The sequence below is a fragment of the Thalassophryne amazonica genome, chromosome 12, assembly GCF_902500255.1.
Source record: "Thalassophryne amazonica chromosome 12, fThaAma1.1, whole genome shotgun sequence".
Taxonomy (NCBI): domain Eukaryota; kingdom Metazoa; phylum Chordata; class Actinopteri; order Batrachoidiformes; family Batrachoididae; genus Thalassophryne; species Thalassophryne amazonica.
This window is the reverse complement of record NC_047114.1, coordinates 20,845,887-20,863,041: the sequence shown is the minus strand read 5'-3', so window position 1 is coordinate 20,863,041 and position 17,155 is coordinate 20,845,887. Positions and strand designations below refer to the sequence as shown.

General features: G+C 46.8%; 2 long non-coding RNA genes across 2 annotated transcripts in view; one reads left to right on the top strand and one right to left on the bottom strand.

The window, feature by feature from the left end:
* Positions 1 to 373: 373 nt before the first annotated feature.
* On the bottom strand, positions 374 to 17,098 carry LOC117521404. The gene is made up of 3 exons (XR_004563931.1): positions 17,089 to 17,098; positions 842 to 846; positions 374 to 458 (listed from the first exon to the last, which is right to left on the bottom strand). It is a non-coding gene; the product is annotated as an uncharacterized LOC117521404 (long non-coding RNA).
* LOC117521403 overlaps positions 520 to 17,155 on the top strand; it is an 84,663-nt gene continuing 68,027 nt past the window's right edge. The window contains exons 1-2 of the long non-coding RNA XR_004563930.1: positions 520 to 623; positions 705 to 995. This is a non-coding gene — a long non-coding RNA (uncharacterized LOC117521403). The remainder of the gene's footprint in view (positions 624 to 704; positions 996 to 17,155) is intronic.

Below are 17,155 nucleotides of genomic sequence, written 5' to 3'. Positions count from 1 at the left end.
TTTTTATACTGTGACTATGATTTGAGAAATTGGGCCCAGTCCAGTTTATGTGAGCTGCATCACTGGTCACAGCTGATGGCGGACTTGGAGAGATAAATTTTTTGTTTCATGAAAATGGATCAGATCGAGGCTGGAGTCTCCCATGAGCCTTCTCATAAAATGGAGACGTAATTTCTTGTCTTAATGTCAGAAAATCTTTCTGTGTTCCACTTCAACACCAAGCTGTTTAAAAAAAAATGAAAACACTCAGTGGAAACTTATCAGAGTAAAACTACATAAACATGTGATTTATATCAGACTGATTCTGTGTGTCTGTGTGTCCAGAATCTGTCAGACTGGTTCATGGGTCCAGTCTGTGTTCAGGCAGACTGGAGGTGAAGTTGAACCAGTCCTGGTCCTCAGTGTGTGAAGATGACTTTGACCAGAAAGATGCACAGGTGGTCTGCAGGGAGCTGGGCCTCCTTCAGTCCTCCAGGGGGCGTTATATGGAGAAGTTGAAGCTTCAAATTGGACCAAAGAGTTCCATTGTGGAGGAAATGAGTCTGGTCTTTTGGCCTGTGGAAGCTCAGGGTCAGACAGAAACTCCTGCTCACCTGGTAAAGCTGTTGGACTCACCTGCTCAGGTAGAAGAGCAGCTGCAGCTTTGATTTGGCTTCTCATGAAACTCACTTTATTTCCTTTACTAAGTATTTCTCTGTGTTCAGAGCCTGTCAGGTTGGTGGGAGGAGCCAGTCGATGTGCTGCTATAGTGGAGGTTAAAGTCCAGGAAGAATGGAGACCAGTGGTGAATGATGGCAGCTGGATCCTGAAGACAGCAGATGTGGTGTATCGAGATCTGGACTGTGGCTCTGCTGTTTATACAAAAAGGAGAGATGTTTCCTCACACAGACCTGTGTGGAGGATCGGATCTGAGTGTATTGAGTCTGGATCTGCACTGAGGGAATGTGAGACAATTTCAGCTTTTTCTTCCTCCAGCCATCAGATCACCTGTTCAGGTTTGTCCATCAGTGACTTCAAAAAGTCAATCACTTGAAAAATCTTCTCCAATCCAATGTGCAAAAGTTTAGAAAGCCCAATTATTTAACACTCCTGATATGGGCTCTTAGTAAATTATTATTTTGATGTCATGTACCAGTCGGTCATGTATTTTTTCACTGATCCAAATTTTGCATTTTTATAAATGATATTGAACAACAGGGAAGCAACGTGGTTTAGTGGCTAACACTGTTGCCTCACACAAGAAGGTCATGGGATCGATTCCCCCCCTGTGGCCTTTCTGTGTGGAGTGTACATGTTCTCCTCGTGTTTGGACTCTGGCTTCCTCCCACATCCAAAGACATGCAGGTTTAGGTGGATTGAAAACTTTAAATTGTCCGTGGGTGTGCGTGTGCATGTTGGTGTGAATGTGAATGTGTTTGTCTGTCTATATGTGACCCTGCGACAGAGCAGTTGAAGATGAGTGAGTGAACATTGATCAATAATTCTTCCAAAGTGACTGTTAAATTGTTTAACATATAAGCCGGCTCAGATCTCACATTAAACTACATGTTTAATTTTTCACCAGTGTTCCACAGCTGCTCCAATGTAAATAATATTAGTGGTGGACGTGACTGGGTTATCATCAGTGGTGGGCACAGTTCCGCTAATCTGCTAAATGCTAATTAGCAAAGCTAACTTTCTTGTTAGTGGATTAGCTTTTCAGCTAACTTCAAAAACCATCAGCCGTTTAGTTCCAATAACTTTTATACTTCTAACACTTTTTTTTTTACATAATTAGTAACAGTGAAAAACATTTATAAATGTCACGTAACATATAGTGTGACATAATGTATTTTCAACATCATGTGATTTTCAACTTCCAGGTCACAAAAAAAAAAAAAAGTGCGCTTTGTCAGCTGTTTGTGGTCATTGGTCATCTGCATCAGGCATTTTTAGTGTACTTGTCCATAGGACAAGTAATCCTGGCAGTTTACTTGTCCTACAGGAAAAGCTGGTTGTCCGGACAACCCATGACTGAGATTCAAATTAAATATTTATCACATGTACTTTGCTCTGACTTGTCACTTAATAAAAACCTGTCATACTTCTTTTGTTTGTAAGTACTTTAACTTTAATATTCCAACATAAGAATTGCAGCTGAAATAGAAAAATCATTACATTTCAACATTTTCTGGGACTGAGATTCAGATTAAATATTGATCACATCTACTTTGCTGTGACATATCACTTCATGAAAAAGTTAATACTGTCACTCTGCTGTGTGGGTGGTAAAATTCAATTTCCAAAAAATAAATTTCATTACATATTGCATGCATAGCCTCTAGCCTTTTAATCCATTAAGCAAGACATAGCTCATAATGTTTCTCTCCTGCGATTGTTCATAATTGGGGAAAAAATCTAAATAATTGGTAAATGCCAATATACATCTGCTTCTCTCCTGTGTGTTTTCTGAATTCATCACTGTTCAATGCATGATCATTTGCCAATATGTATTTTATAAAGCAAATCAAATTCTTTTATTTCAATATTTAAAAATGACTTACTGGTCCGTAATTGAATGGAAATCCCGACAGACATGGCAGTATATTGTGTTGTCCTCTTCCTTGTGCCCCAGCCATAGATAATCCTGTGTCCAGCTATTCACAAACGTCCTCTCTCTTCCTTTCTCTTCATACCTTCTTTGAAGCGTCTACACTTGCAGGGGTTGATGCATTGCGTTTGACTGGTGTTTTCCCTGGTATCTGGCCCAGTTTCGGAGGTTTTAGAAGACATTCTGTTCAATATATTCTTCAAAAGGCGTGTTAATCGATGTGATGTTCGTTATCTAATGTTTCCTGCCACAGCATCTCGCAAGAAGATGCTATGAACTAGAGGGTGACACAGGAGTAGATTTTCACTCCTGTCCCATCCCACTCCCACAGAAAAATTCCTGTCCCATCCCAATCCCGGAACCGAGTAAAAAAAATTCCTGTCCCATCCCACTCCTGGTAAAATGACTCCCACTCCCATCCTGCTCCCATTCAGAATGACTCCCGCTCCTGTTGTTGTTGTTCATTCGGCTGCTGCCGGTTTTGTTCAGGGTCGCCACAGTGGATACAGCCAGATCCGCAGTGGTATTTGGCACAGGTTTTACGCTGGATGCCCTTCCTGACGCAACTCCAGTTTTACCTGGAGAAACACACACAGCCGCTGGTGTTCCAAAGAGGTCCCCCATCCAAGTACTAACCAGATCCTGCTCTGCTTAGCTTCTGAGATCTGACGGGATCAGGCTGACACAGAGCAGACCGGCGACTCCCGCTCCTGTACCTCTTCCATTTTTTCCTTCTTTTAGTTTTTAGGCTTTAGTGTTCTGCAGTTTTATTTCAGAAGATGTGGCAACAGAAACAGTTCATCTGTGATAATACAGTGAGGCACTTATTGCCTTAATCCAAATAAAAACAAACAAACAAACAAACTTCACTAAAAGAGACAAAACTTAAATAATGCATGGCCTGTGGTCTTATAGTTTTTCAAAATGTGGTGGTGATGGACACGTAATGACCCTGACATTTACTTTGTCTTCTATTTCTGTAATTGCAGACTGTATGAAACCAACATATTTCATGTTTTGTGAGGTCAGCTTTATTTTTATTTTATTTTATTTATTTATTTTTGTAAATATATATCCATTCCTACATTTGAGGCCTGCAGCATTTTCCAAGAAAAAAAGGTTGGGACAGTGTAGTTTATTGTTCATGGAAGAATTAGTTAATAATATTTACAGCCATTTTTCTTGGGAATGTCAGAGGATAAATACATTTCCAACTCACTGAATATTTATTAGACTTTATTTACATCAATCACTCAGAAATACAAACAGTGTGGTACTTTACGGTAAATCTGTGTCAGGTAGGCAGTTCTCAAAAACTAAATGTCCATGCAGGAAGAAGACGAGTGAGGGAAGCCACCAAGACACAACTTTGGAAGAATGTTTGGCTTCTGTGGGTGTGAGTAGAGAAACTGGGAATATAACAACATTTTTATTTTATCTTCATTTTACATACAGTTCCTACTTTTGTTATTTGTGGTTGTTTCTGTTCCATTTCTGAAATTAAAGAACTGCTATAAGGAAAAGTGTTAACATTTTATTGTTTTTAAAAAACTTTTTAGTGGAACAAACACAAAAACCAAACTCTTATAAAGAAGGAAAAAATACACAAACGTGCATGAAAAACTGAACAATGCAAACTGATTTGACTTGTGATTTTTGAAAATAATAAGTGGTAACTTACTTTGAAATAAATGAAACTCAGAACTGCAGCCTAATAATTTTGAAAAATAAAAATCAGCAGCTTGTATTTTTATTCTGACTAGAGTTCATTTCCTCTTTTTTCTCCTCCTCAGTCACGTTTTGTGCTTGAACATTAAACAACTACATTAAGTCATCTAAAATAAATATCATTGTAAAATAACAGCCTGTTAAAGTTCAGAGTTCTCAGCTACAATACTTTATGTGATTTCTGCTTCTGAACATCACTGCAGAGTTTCTCCACATCATTTTTTTTAATCACACGTGTGTGTGATTTTTATTCTGTCCATTCATATATTCTCTTTTTAAGGAATTTTGACCAATTTATTTCATCTCATAATTTCAGTATAACTGTCACCGACACGTGCACACGGTGTGAACAGGACGTACCGTCAGAACAGTACAGGGAGAAATAAAGGCAGCGCCACAGTTTAGTTTGTGTTGTTTTTCACTGTGCTCAGTGTGCCCCTCCCCGGCCCTGTCCCCCTCTCCTCTCCCTCCTCGCAGCCAGCCCACACACACACACACACACACACACACACACACACACACACACACCCACACACACACACACACACACACACACGCACGCACACGGCTGCAGCGATCGGACCCAGTCTTAATTTTAGGCGGCTTTAAGCAAAACCGCTCACTATTTTTTTGGCATCTTTTTGAAAATTGACTGCTCAAATGAGTCAGGCAGGATGGCTCATTGCCTAAAACCTTGGTTCTCGCTCCCATCTGCTCCCGTTAATTTTTATTCCCGTACCGTCCCAATCACTGATAACTAGAAAAGTTAAAATGTCAGCCTCTACTACGAACACACACTCCATACAGTGGTCTCGCGCACACATTGTTATCATGTTTTCCGATTGTCTGCTGCGTAGAGAGCGGTGGGAAAATCCGAAGACGCTTTCTCTTGAGGTGCGAGACAAGACGTGATGTAAATAAAAAACAAAAAGGCAGCAGTCAGGTATTTTGGTTCTGAGCGATGAAAATAAAGAATGTGAACGTTTTATACCAAAAAAAAAAAAAAAAAAAAAAAAGATGCCACTTGTCCGGTCGGAGAACAATTTAGAGCATATTGCTTGTCCGATCACATTTTACACTTGTCCCGGACAATCGGACAAGCGTTAATGTTGATGCCTGTGCATCAGCTGAGCTTCTTTCAAAGCTAAGACCTCACAGGCAGAGTTCCCAGATGGGTGACCAAGTCAATAGTGTTGGGAAGGTGTCGTGACACGGACCCACAACAGGGGGCGTTAATGAACGGACAATGGATAAGCCAAAAAGTAACAATTTAATGTTGTGAAGCGCACAACGAAGTACAGACAATAACAATATTGCGGAATGTCAATCATACACAAGGTGGCGTGTGGCAGGCTCGAAGATAGAAGACGTCTGGTGATAGAAGAGCCGGAACCCACACAGCTTCCACCACCAACGGATCTGAAGAACACCGGAGCCGCCAAGCCCTGCGCCCCAGGTGGCCCCTGTCTTCAGCAGTCAGACCCGGTACTGCTGGCAGAGAACAGAAACAGTTTGATGAGTGTGAGTACGCACACTCAGTAATCCCACAGTCTGTGTTCAGTTAGGAGGGAGAACCTCCACCTCCAATAACACACTCGGACAGCTCCTGAGACAACCACTTATCTGGGTGGGGTGGGAGGCGAAGCCGTCGCAGTCCACACCAAATGCCATCACAGCAGACAAGGAATCCGTCACAGGAAAACGGCTGCAAAAGAGATCAGACTATTGTTCGGTTTAGATTCAGCAGAGAATTACCTGTATGGTAGATGATTTCTCGGCGAGGAGGTGGAGTTGCAGTCCGGCCTTTATGGTGATGGTGATGGGTTGAATGAGTGACAGCTGGTGCTGATGAAGAGCGACAGCTGTCACTCCCAGTGGTTCCGGCGCCCTCTCGTGCTTGAAGCCCGCACTCCAAGCAGGGCGCCATCTGGTGGTGGTGGGCCAGCAGTACCTCCTCTTCAGCGGCCCACACAACAGGACCCCCCCCTCAACGGGCGCCTCCTGGCGCCCGACCAGGCTTGTCCGGGTGCTGCCGGTAGAAGTCGGCCAGGAGGGCCGGGTCCAGGATGAAGCTCCTCTTCACCCAGGAGCGTTCTTCGGGTCCATACCCCTCCCAGTCCACCAAATACTGGAACCCCCGGCCCTTCCGACGGACGTCCAGGAGCCGGCGCACGGTCCAAGCTGGCTCCCCGTCGATGATCCGGGCAGGAGGCGGCGCCGGTCCGGGGGTACAGAGGGGTGAAATATGGTGAGGTTTGATGCGCGACACATGGAAAACAGGATGGATCCGCAGTGAAGCCGGCAGCTTCAGCTTCACCGCGGCAGGACTGAGGACTTTGAGGATTGTAAATGGTCTGATGAAGCGGTCCTTCAGTTTCTGAGACTCGACCTGGAGTGGTATGTCCTTGGTTGAAAGCCACACCTCCTGCCCGGGCTGGTATGCAGGGGCCGAGGAACGCCGGCGGTCTGCATGGGCCTTGGCCCTCGTCCGGGCCTTCAACAGGGCAGAACGGGCGGTCCGCCACAGCCGGCGGCACCTCCTGAGGTGGGCCTGGACCGAGGGCACACCGACCTCTCCCTCCACAAGTGAAAACAATGGGGGCTGGTACCCCAAACACACCTCAAATGGGGAGAGGCCGGTGGCTGACGACACTTGGCTGTTGTGGGCGTACTCGATCCAGGCCAGATGGGTGCTCCAGGCTGTCGGGTGCGCGGAGGTAACGCAACGGAGGGCCTGCTCAAGCTCCTGGTTGGCCCGCTCTGCCTGTCCGTTTGTCTGAGGGTGATACCCGGACGAGAGACTCACGGTGGCCCCCAGTTCCCTGCAGAAACTCCTCCAGGCCTGAGAGGAGAACTGAGGGCCATGGTCTGAGACGATGTCCGCTGGTATCCCATGCAGATGCACGACATGGTGGACCAGGAGGTCTGCTGTCTCCTGGGCCGTTGGGAGCTTCGGGAGGGCCACGAAGTAGGCCGCCTTGGAGAACCGGTCCACTATCATGAGGATGGTGGTGTTGCCCTGGGACGGCGGGAGGCCCGTGACAAAGTCCAGGCCGATGTGGGACCAGGGGCGGTGAGGTACCGGTAGGGGCTGGAGGAGTCCTGAAGTCCTCTTATGGTCAGCCTTGCCCTTGGCACAGGTGGTACAGGCCTGGACGTAGTCCCGGACGTCGGCCTCCATGGACGCCCACCAGAAGCGCTGCTGGACCACTGCCATGGTTCTGCGCACCCCGGGATGACAGGAGAGCTTGGAACCATGACAGAAGTCCAAAACCGCAGCTCTGGCCTCTGGTGGGACGTACAGTTTGTCCTTCGGGCCGGTCCCCGGGTCCGGGTTCCGTGTCAGGGCCTCCCGGACGGTCTTCTCCACGTCCCAGGTGAGAGTGGCCACGACAGTGGACTCGGGGAGGATGGTCTCTATGGGGTCTGACAACTCGGCCTTGGCCTCCTCTTCATGCACCCGGGACAGGGCATCCGACCGTTGGTTCTTGGTCCCGGGGCGGTATGTAATCTGGAAGTCAAAGCGCCCGAAGAACAGTGACCAGCGGGCTTGCCTGGGGTTCAGCCGCCTGGCGGTCCGGATGTACTCCAGGTTCCGATGGTCCGTGAAAACCGTGAAGGGCACCGTCGCTCCCTCCAACAGGTGTCTCCACTCTTCAAGAGCCTCCTTCAGCGCAAGGAGTTCCCGATTGCCGACGTCATAATTCCTCTCAGCCGGGGTCAACCTGCGGGAAAAATAGGCACAAGGGTGGAGTGCCTTATCGGACTCCCCACTCTGGGACAGCACGGCTCCTATCCCTGAGTCAGAGGCATCCACCTCCACTGTGAACTGGTGAGTAGGATCAGGCTGCACCAGAACTGGTGCAGACGAAAACCGGCGCGTCAACTCCCTAAACGCGGCTTCGCACCGATCCGACCAGGTGAAGGGGACCTTAGTGGAGGTCAGGGCTGTCAGGCTAACTACCTGACTGTAGCCCTTAATGGTCCTCCTGTAGAAATTCGCAAAGCCGAGGAACTGTTGCAGTTTCCTACGGTTTGTTGGTTGGGGCCAATCTCTCACCGCCGCAACCTTGGCCGGATCAGGGGCGACAGAGTTGGAGGAGATTATGAACCCCAGGAAGGACAAAGAAGAGCGGTGAAACTCGCACTTCTCGCCCTTCACAAATAGCCGGTTCTCCAACAACCGCTGTAGGACCTGACGTACATGCTTGACATGGGTCTCAGGATCCGGAGAAAAGATGAGTATATCGTCTAGATATACGAAGACAAACCAATGCAGGAAGTCCCGCAAGACGTCATTAACCAACGCTTGGAACGTCGCGGGCGCATTGGTGAGGCCGAACGGCATGACCAGGTACTCAAAGTGACCTAACAGGGTGTTAAATGCCGTCTTCCACTCGTGTCCCTCCCGGATCCGAACCAGGTGATAAGCATTCCTAAGATCCAATTTTGTAAAAATTTGGGCTCCATGCAAGGGCGTAAACACTGAATCCAACAGAGGTAACGGGTATCGGTTGCGGACCGTGATCTCGTTCAGCCCTCTGTAATCAATGCATGGACGGAGTCCGCCGTCCTTCTTGCCCACAAAAAAGAAACCAGCACCCATCGGGGAGGAGGAGTTCCGGATCAACCCGGCAGCTAACGAGTCCCGGATGTAGGTCTCTATTGATTCACGTTCCGTACATGAGAGGTTGTACAGCCTGCTGGATGGGTACTCAGCGCCCGGTATCAAATCAATGGCACAATTATATGGACAGTGTGGGGGCAGCGTGAGTGCCAGATCCTTACTGAAGACGTCAGCAAGGTCATGGTACTCGGCTGGCACCGCCGCCAGATTGGGGGGACTAAAACCTCCTCCTTAGCTGTCACACCGGGTGGAACCGAGGATCCTAAACACTCCCGTTGGCAGGTTTCGCTCCACTGAACCACAACCCCAGACGGCCAATCAATCCGGGGATTGTGTTTTAACACCCATGGAAAACCCAAAATCACTCAGGAGGTAGAAGGTGTTACATAAAACACAATCTCCTCCCTGTGATTCCCAGAAACAACCAAAGTCACGGGCTGTGTCTGGTGTGTGATTAGTGGAAGAAGGGTGCCATCTAGTGCCCGCACCGACAATGGTGACGGTAAGGCCACTAGAGGGAGCCCAACCTCCTTTGCCCATCTGCTGTCCAGCAGATTCCCCTCCGATCCCGTGTTCACCAGTGCTGGGGCGTGAAGGGTTAGATCCCTACTCAGGATCGTGACTGGGATACGTGCAGATCTTCGGGGTTTCCCCGCGTGGGTATTGTGACCCACCCTTAGCCCAGTCTCTAAGGACGAGTGCTGCTTGGGGCACTCTCTCTGTATGTGCTCGGTTGAGCTGCAGAGAAAACACTCTCCACGGATCAGCCTCCTTTGTCTCTGATCTGATCGCTTTTTGGCCCTGCTCGTTTCCATAGCAACGTCAGCAGGGGGAGCTGTCATCACGTGGAGAGCCCTGGCTGTGGAGCGTGGGGAAGTCGGCTCCCTTTCGGACCCGGGAGGAAGAGGGACGGCTTGTGCCTGACCACGCCCTTCGTCTCGCTCCCGTCTGTGTTCTGTTAATAGGTTGTCTAACCGTATAACCAGGTCGATAAGCCCATCTAAATCCCGCGGCTCGTCCTTCGCCACCAGGTGCTCCTTAAGGACCAGAGACAGTCCGTTTACAAAGGCGGCGCGGAGCGCAACAGCATTCCAGCCGGCTCGCGCTGCCGCGATGCGGAAGTCGACTGCATACTTCGCTGCGCTATGACACCCCTGTCTTATCGACAGCAGCACGCTTGAAGCGGTCTCGCCTCTATGAGGGTGGTCGAACACCTGTCGGAACTCCCTCACAAACGCAGTGTAAATCGTTAGGAGCCATGAATTCTGCTCCCCAGAGCGCCGTAGCCCAGGCGCATGCCTCTCCTCGAAGCAAATTTATAACGTAAGCCACCCGGCTAGCGTCTGACGCGTACATGACGGGACGCTGTGAAAAGACGAGTGAGCACTGCATCAAGAAGTCCGCGCACGTCTCCACACAGCCTCCGTATGGCTCCGGAGGGCTTATGTATGCTTCAGGGGAAGGTGGGGGGGTTCGTTGAACGACCAGTGGAATGTCTGTCTCTGGCATTCGGTCAGCAGGAGGAGGTGCTGCAGCAGTGCCCTGAGCATGTGCTTCCACCTGGGCGGTGAGAGCCTCCATCCTTCGATTGAGAACAATGTTCTGCTCGGTAACTAAGTCCAACCGAGCAGTAAAGGCAGTTAAGATGTGCTGCAGCTCACCTAACACGCCTCCTGCTGGCGCCTGTGCACCTCGCTCTTCCATTGGCTGTTCAAGCGATGGTTGACGCCCCTCGGGATCCATGACGCTGGCCGAGAAATCCTGTTGGGAAGGTGTCGTGACACGGACCCACAACAGGGGGCGTAAATGAACGGACAATGGATAAGCCAAAAAGTAACAATTTAATGTTGTGAAGCGCACAACGAAGTACAGACAATAACAATATTGCGGAATGTCAATCATACACAAGGTGGCGTGTGGCAGGCTCGAAGATAGAAGACGTCTGGTGATAGAAGAGCCGGAACCCACACAGCTTCCACCACCAACGGATCTGAAGAACACCGGAGCCGCCAAGCCCTGCGCCCCAGGTGGCCCCTGTCTTCAGCAGTCAGACCCGGTACTGCTGGCAGAGAACAGAAACAGTTTGATGAGTGTGAGTACGCACACTCAGTAATCCCACAGTCTGTGTTCAGTTAGGAGGGAGAACCTCCACCTCCAATAACACACTCGGACAGCTCCTGAGACAACCACTTATCTGGGTGGGGTGGGAGGCGAAGCCGTCGCAGTCCACACCAAACGCCAACACAGCAGACAAGGAATCCGTCACAGGAAAATGGCTGCAAAAGAGATCAGACTATTGTTCGGTTTAGATTCAGCAAATTACCTGTATGGTAGATGATTTCTCGGCGAGGAGGTGGAGTTGCAGTCCGGCCTTTATGGTGATGGTGATGGGTTGAATGAGTGACAGCTGGTGCTGGTGAAGAGCGACAGCTGTCACTCCCACTGGTTCCGGCGCCCTCTCGTGCTTGAAGCCCGCACTCCAAGCAGGGCGCCATCAGGTGGTGGTGGGCCAGCAGTACCTCCTCTTCAGCGGCCCACACAACAAATAGGTCGGAAACATCACCGGAGCTGTCGTTTTATAGATTCCCAGCAGACTTTTTTTTTTGTTTTTTATATTGTTCTGCAAGCCACTTTTAATTACAAATTCATCCGCACACCGCCTGAGTTTTCATTATCCTTCATTTGTTTGGCATTTTTTGTTGAAACTTTAGCAGGTGAACACTGGGTGTGTTTAAAACAATATTGTGGTGCTCTTAATTCATAATGTGAAGTAAAACAGAGCATGCCATGTAAAACTTTTATTTTTGCTTAATAAAGTGTACTATGTGGTCAAGACTATTTCTATTTAGTTTCTTTTGTCTGTATTAGCATATTTGATATTGGAGTAATCCAGAAGTAATTGAAAGTAAATTACATTACTTTAATATTATGGTACTTGCATTATGATACTGACTGCATTTTTCAACAGGTAACTAGTAACTGTATCGGAATACATTTTTAAAGTAACCCTCCCAACCCTGGTAATGAACAATAATTTGAAGCGTTATTCAATTTGAAGAGTCCCTTATTCCAGCAGAGGTATAGATAATAATGATGATGATGATGATGATAATAATAGGTGGCGTGGCTTGTGTGTAGCCACACGTTGAGTTTTGTGTTGGACAAACTATTTTAAGACATTTATTAGGTCTACTTGTGCATAGTTTTGGAGCTTTAGGTGTTGTTGCTATAAGCTTTATTACTAATGTTAGGCTGAAGCTCATAAAGCTATGCGTAATAAATATTGACATTGCAAACCACCTCTCCTGTAGCTAGTTAAGTGGTGTTTTATTCTTTCAGTGCAGCTATAAAAAAATCTACTTCTGCTATATTATTCATCATGACTTTTATTATCTGTCCATTTTTGTTCATGATATTGTAGATAGATAGATAGATAGATAGATAGATAGATAGATAGAAAGGCTTGCTCATGATCATAAAAAAGTTGTATAAACTTTGATAAAAGAATCATAATTTTTTAGACTGATGTATTTGTCCCAGTGAGATATGAGTAACTGAGAATAGAAGTGAGAATGTGTCAAAGTACTAAAACAAAGAAAGGAAATAAATGAAACAGCTAATCATGGCAGACATAGATTAGGAGGGATGAAGGTTACATTATCTGGAGAACAAAAATAAGAAAATGAGAATCAGCTTAGTTATTACGCCAAATTGTTGACGTTCTAATAAGCTGTCTATGAGTGGTCCACATAACTTGCAAATGGTAAGATGGCTGCCAATTTGCTTCAGCGGTTTGTACGGAGTGTGTGGGCCAATGAGCTATCCAGTATTATATTCAGATCAGTGCTACTATCCAGTAGAAGCCGATAGCGAGGAAAGTGCACTATGGACGACTGTAAAGCGGAGAAGCAATAAAAGATCTAGAGAGGAGAGGGGGGAAACACTGTCTAAGATTAAAGTGATTTTGCAATTTCAATCTCCTTGCACACTTAATCCTTTGAAGGTTAGTAACGCTATCTACAAGCTTGTAGGTGTTGTACTGTATGTTAAAACTTTTCGAGATGGGAATTTACTGGTTATATGTAGAGATAGGGATCAGCAGCATGGATTGATGACATGTAAATCATTGCTTTGGAAGGAGGTTAAGCCACAAATGTGGGAAGACAGAGGGAAGGTTATGGGTGTGATATATGGAGTGGCAACTGACATAACTGAAGAGCAAATTAGGGTCAGTATCAGAGGAGTGCGAGTAACTAAAGTCAAACGTTTACCCTTCACAAGGGATGGCATTAAGAGGCCTAGCCTGTCTGTTCTGGTGACTCTAGAGGAAGATACACTACCTGACAAAATCAGAATTGGATATGTCAGCTATGTGGTGAGGCAATTTATCCCCCCACCCAGTGAGATGCTTTAGATGCCAGCAGTTTGGGCATATAGCAGCAGCCTGCAGGTGCAAACTCCGGTGTGCTAAGTGCGAAGGAGAACATGACTACGGGAAATATGAGAGAGGAGCGAAAATTAAATGTTGTAAATGTGTAGGAGAGCATAGTCCTGCCTACAGAGGCTGTGAGGTTCATAAAAGAGCGGTTCAAGTCCAGAATGTAAAGGTGAAAGAAAAGTTGACATACGCGGAAGCACTTAGAAAGGTGAAATCTGATAATAGCAGTGGGACGGCACTTGTGACTTGACCCCCAGTTCAGAACACACGTGATCGCTGCAATGTTACCAAAGATACGCTTGTAGTGGAAAAGAGGTAGTTTGTAGCATTTATGGTGGAAGTCATCAACTGTTCTGCCCAAACAAGTAGCCGAACAGAGAGAACTAAGATCATAGCAAAAGCAGCGGAAAAAGTACTTGGATATGGAAGAAGTGTCAGTAGAGCTCATCAATGCAACACTTATAACAGGGATATCAGACTCAGACAATGTGTGCGGAAGATACAGGATGTTAAACATTTTACAATGGAATGCCAGGAGCCTACTTGCCTAATGGACAAGAACTTAAACTACACATTCAGGGGCAACAGATAAACCTAACATTATCTGCATTCAGGAGTCTTGGTTAAAACCCTCTCTAGATTTTAACATGTATGGCTACACAGCAGTGTGTAAAGACAGAACCCAAGCTGCAGGTGGTGGAGTGGTCACGTTTGTCCTGCAGGGGATCATTATAGAGCTGCCAACTGTACTGAAGCGCTTGAAGTAGTCTTAATGGAGGTGTGGGTACATAAAACAAAAGTCAGAATAATTAATTTTTACAATCCTTGTCAAAGACTAACTCGAGAAATGTTGGATAATGTATGTGGTGTGGAGAATTTTCAAGTTATACTATGTGGAGATTTTAATGCACATAGTACCCTGTGGGATAGTGCTAGAACGGACGGAAATGGGTATATCATTGAGGAGTTTTTGGAGTTTTAGTGTGTCTGAATGACGGAAGAGGCACTAGGTATGATGCAACTCATGGTGCAGAGTCCGCATTGGATCTTACTTTTGTTTCAGAACAACTAGCAGGTACTTGCACATGGGATGTGAGTAGCATTGATGTGATGGGTATTGATCACTACACTGTCTGGATAAAGGTGAGGAACCAAAATGTCAGTGTAGAAGACAAATGGGTTCCAAGATGGAAGATGAGGGAGGCCAACTGGGGGCTGTAGAATTTTAAAGCTAGTAGCAAGCTCATTGAAGTCATATCTAACCTGAGTGAGGATATTGAGGAACTGAATAATTTGATCGTTAGGATAATACATGAAAGAGCAGAAGAGACAATAGGTAAGACATCTGGGCACAGGAAGAGGAAAGTGGTGCCATGGTGGTCTGATGAGTGCAGAGAGGCTGTAAGAAACAATAATAAAACCCTTAAATGTGTTAAAGTCAATAATTCATTTGATAATTTAATGGAATATAAAGAGGGCAAGCTAAAGCCAAAAGAATTATAAGAGAGGCTAAAAGGAAATACTGGAGAGATTTCTGCAATAACACTGGGTCAGGAATAAAGGTTAAGGATGTATGGGGAATGATCAGGAAGGTGGGTAATATAAGACGGGAATTTTCATTGCCAATTCTATTAGATATTGGTACAGAGGCAGTAACCAGTAGGGAAAGAGCTGAGTTGCTTGCAAGATCTTTTCCCTCTCTCGTCTCGTCTCATGGGCGTTCCCAGGTCTGCTGGGTGCTACCCTACCATTTTGAGGGGGGAGCAGCACATTAGTATTTTAGATTTTCCTCGATCCGTGTAAGAGCTTTCGCAGTTTCTCTTAGTTTGGTTATATCCTCTTCAAAGATATCCCCAGTTGTTACTTTCGGGTACTCTTGCCTATTGATTTGCTGGCATTCTTCTAGTATATGTTTTTGGGTTTCCTCCTCAGTATTGCAGAACCTACAGGATACATTGGCATATTTATTCCTATACTTGCATTTTACTGCCAGCATTCTTGTTCTTGCCATCATGATGCTGTGTGCTTCCATCCTGTTTAGTTTGTCTAGGTAGGGTTTTCTTTTTCCTATTTCCAGCGTTTTTACGTTTTCAATGTAGTGTTTTACCTTTGATTTGATCTCTCCTTGTTCTTTGATATTCTTCATTAGCTGTTCACCTATTTTCCTTTTTATATCTCCTTTGCTTGTTTGATCTGTTATTTGCAGTTGTTCCCTAATCTTGTTGACTTCCCTTTTTCATCATTTACTGTTGTTGTTGATTATACTTTTCATTAGGTCTGATCCTACTGTATTTATCCTTTTTTGGAAGTTGACCTTGTTTTTTTGTATTATATGGTCTATATCCCAGAGCCCTGTTTCCGCATACATGATTTCTCTCGGTGTTGTTGTTGGTAGTATTAGGTGTTGTGTGGGCCGCCAGAAGAGGAGGTACTGCTGGCCCACCACCAGAGGGCGCCCTGCCTGAAGTGCAGGCTTCAGGCACCAGAGGGCGCTACCGCCATGGACACAGCCGGGGTGACAGCTGTCACTCATTATCTCAGGACAGCTGTCACCCATCTACACTTCATCAGTCCACACCATAAATACCGGACGTCATCTCCACCTCGTTGCCGAGATATCATCTACCAATAAAGGTAAAACTCTCAGCCGTTGCTTTTGTCTTTTCTGACAAGTGTTTGTTACACAGTGTTTGCAGTCAGTTCCGTGAGTGCTCGCAGCCGGAGGCTGAGTGTGAGAGACGTGGAGAGCTGACGTCTTCGCTCCCCACGCTATTCTGTGACAAGTACTCTCAACTGCTGCACGTACCTGTTTTCTGGATAGGAGGTGGAGGTGGGATCTCCACCAGCGTTGTTAGTGGGTGTACACACACCCACCTCTGTTTGTTTCTGCTCCTCGCCAGCTGTACCAGATCCGACGCTCGGAGACGGTGGCCACCTGGGGATTCAGGACTTGGCGGCTCCAGTATTCTCCTGGTTCGGTGGCGGAGGAAATCGTGTGGTTCCGGTTCTTCTCAGGACAGACGTCTTCTATCCTCGAGCCTGCCCACACGTCCCCTTTGTTGATTGACTATTATCTGACATTCTGTAATCTGCTGTACTTGGTTGTGCTCATTCACAACAGTAAAAGTGTTCATATTTGACTCTTTCATTGTCCGTTCATTTACGCCCCCTGTTGTGGGTCCGTGTCACGACACTTTCCCAACAGGATATCTCGGCCACGTCATGGATCCCGAGGGGCGTCACCCATCTGTTGGACAGCCAATGGAAGAGCAGGGTGCACAGGCGTCTGCAGGAGGCGTGATTGGTGAGTTGCAGCAAATCCTCACCACCTTTACTGCTCGGTTGGATCAGGTGACCGAGCAAAACGTCATCCTCAATCGCAGGATGGAGGCTCTCACTGCTCAGGTGGAAGCGCGCGCTCAGGGCGCTGCTGCAGCTCCTCCTCCTGCCGACCCGGTGCAGAATATAGACGTTCTACTGGTCGTTCATGACCCCCCCCCACCTTCCCCTGAAGCATACATAAGCCCCCAGAGCCGTACGGGGGTTGTGTGGAGACGTGCGCAGACTTTCTTATGCAGTGTTCGCTCGTCTTTGCACAACGTCCCGTAATGTACGCGTCTGTCGCCAGTAAGGTGGCTTATGTCATTAACTTGCTTCGTGGTGAACCACGCGCTTGGGCTACGGCACTTTGGGAGCAAAATTCACGGCTCCTTCTCACGTATGCTGGGTTTGTGAGGGAATTCAAAATGGTTTTTGATCACCCTAATAGAGG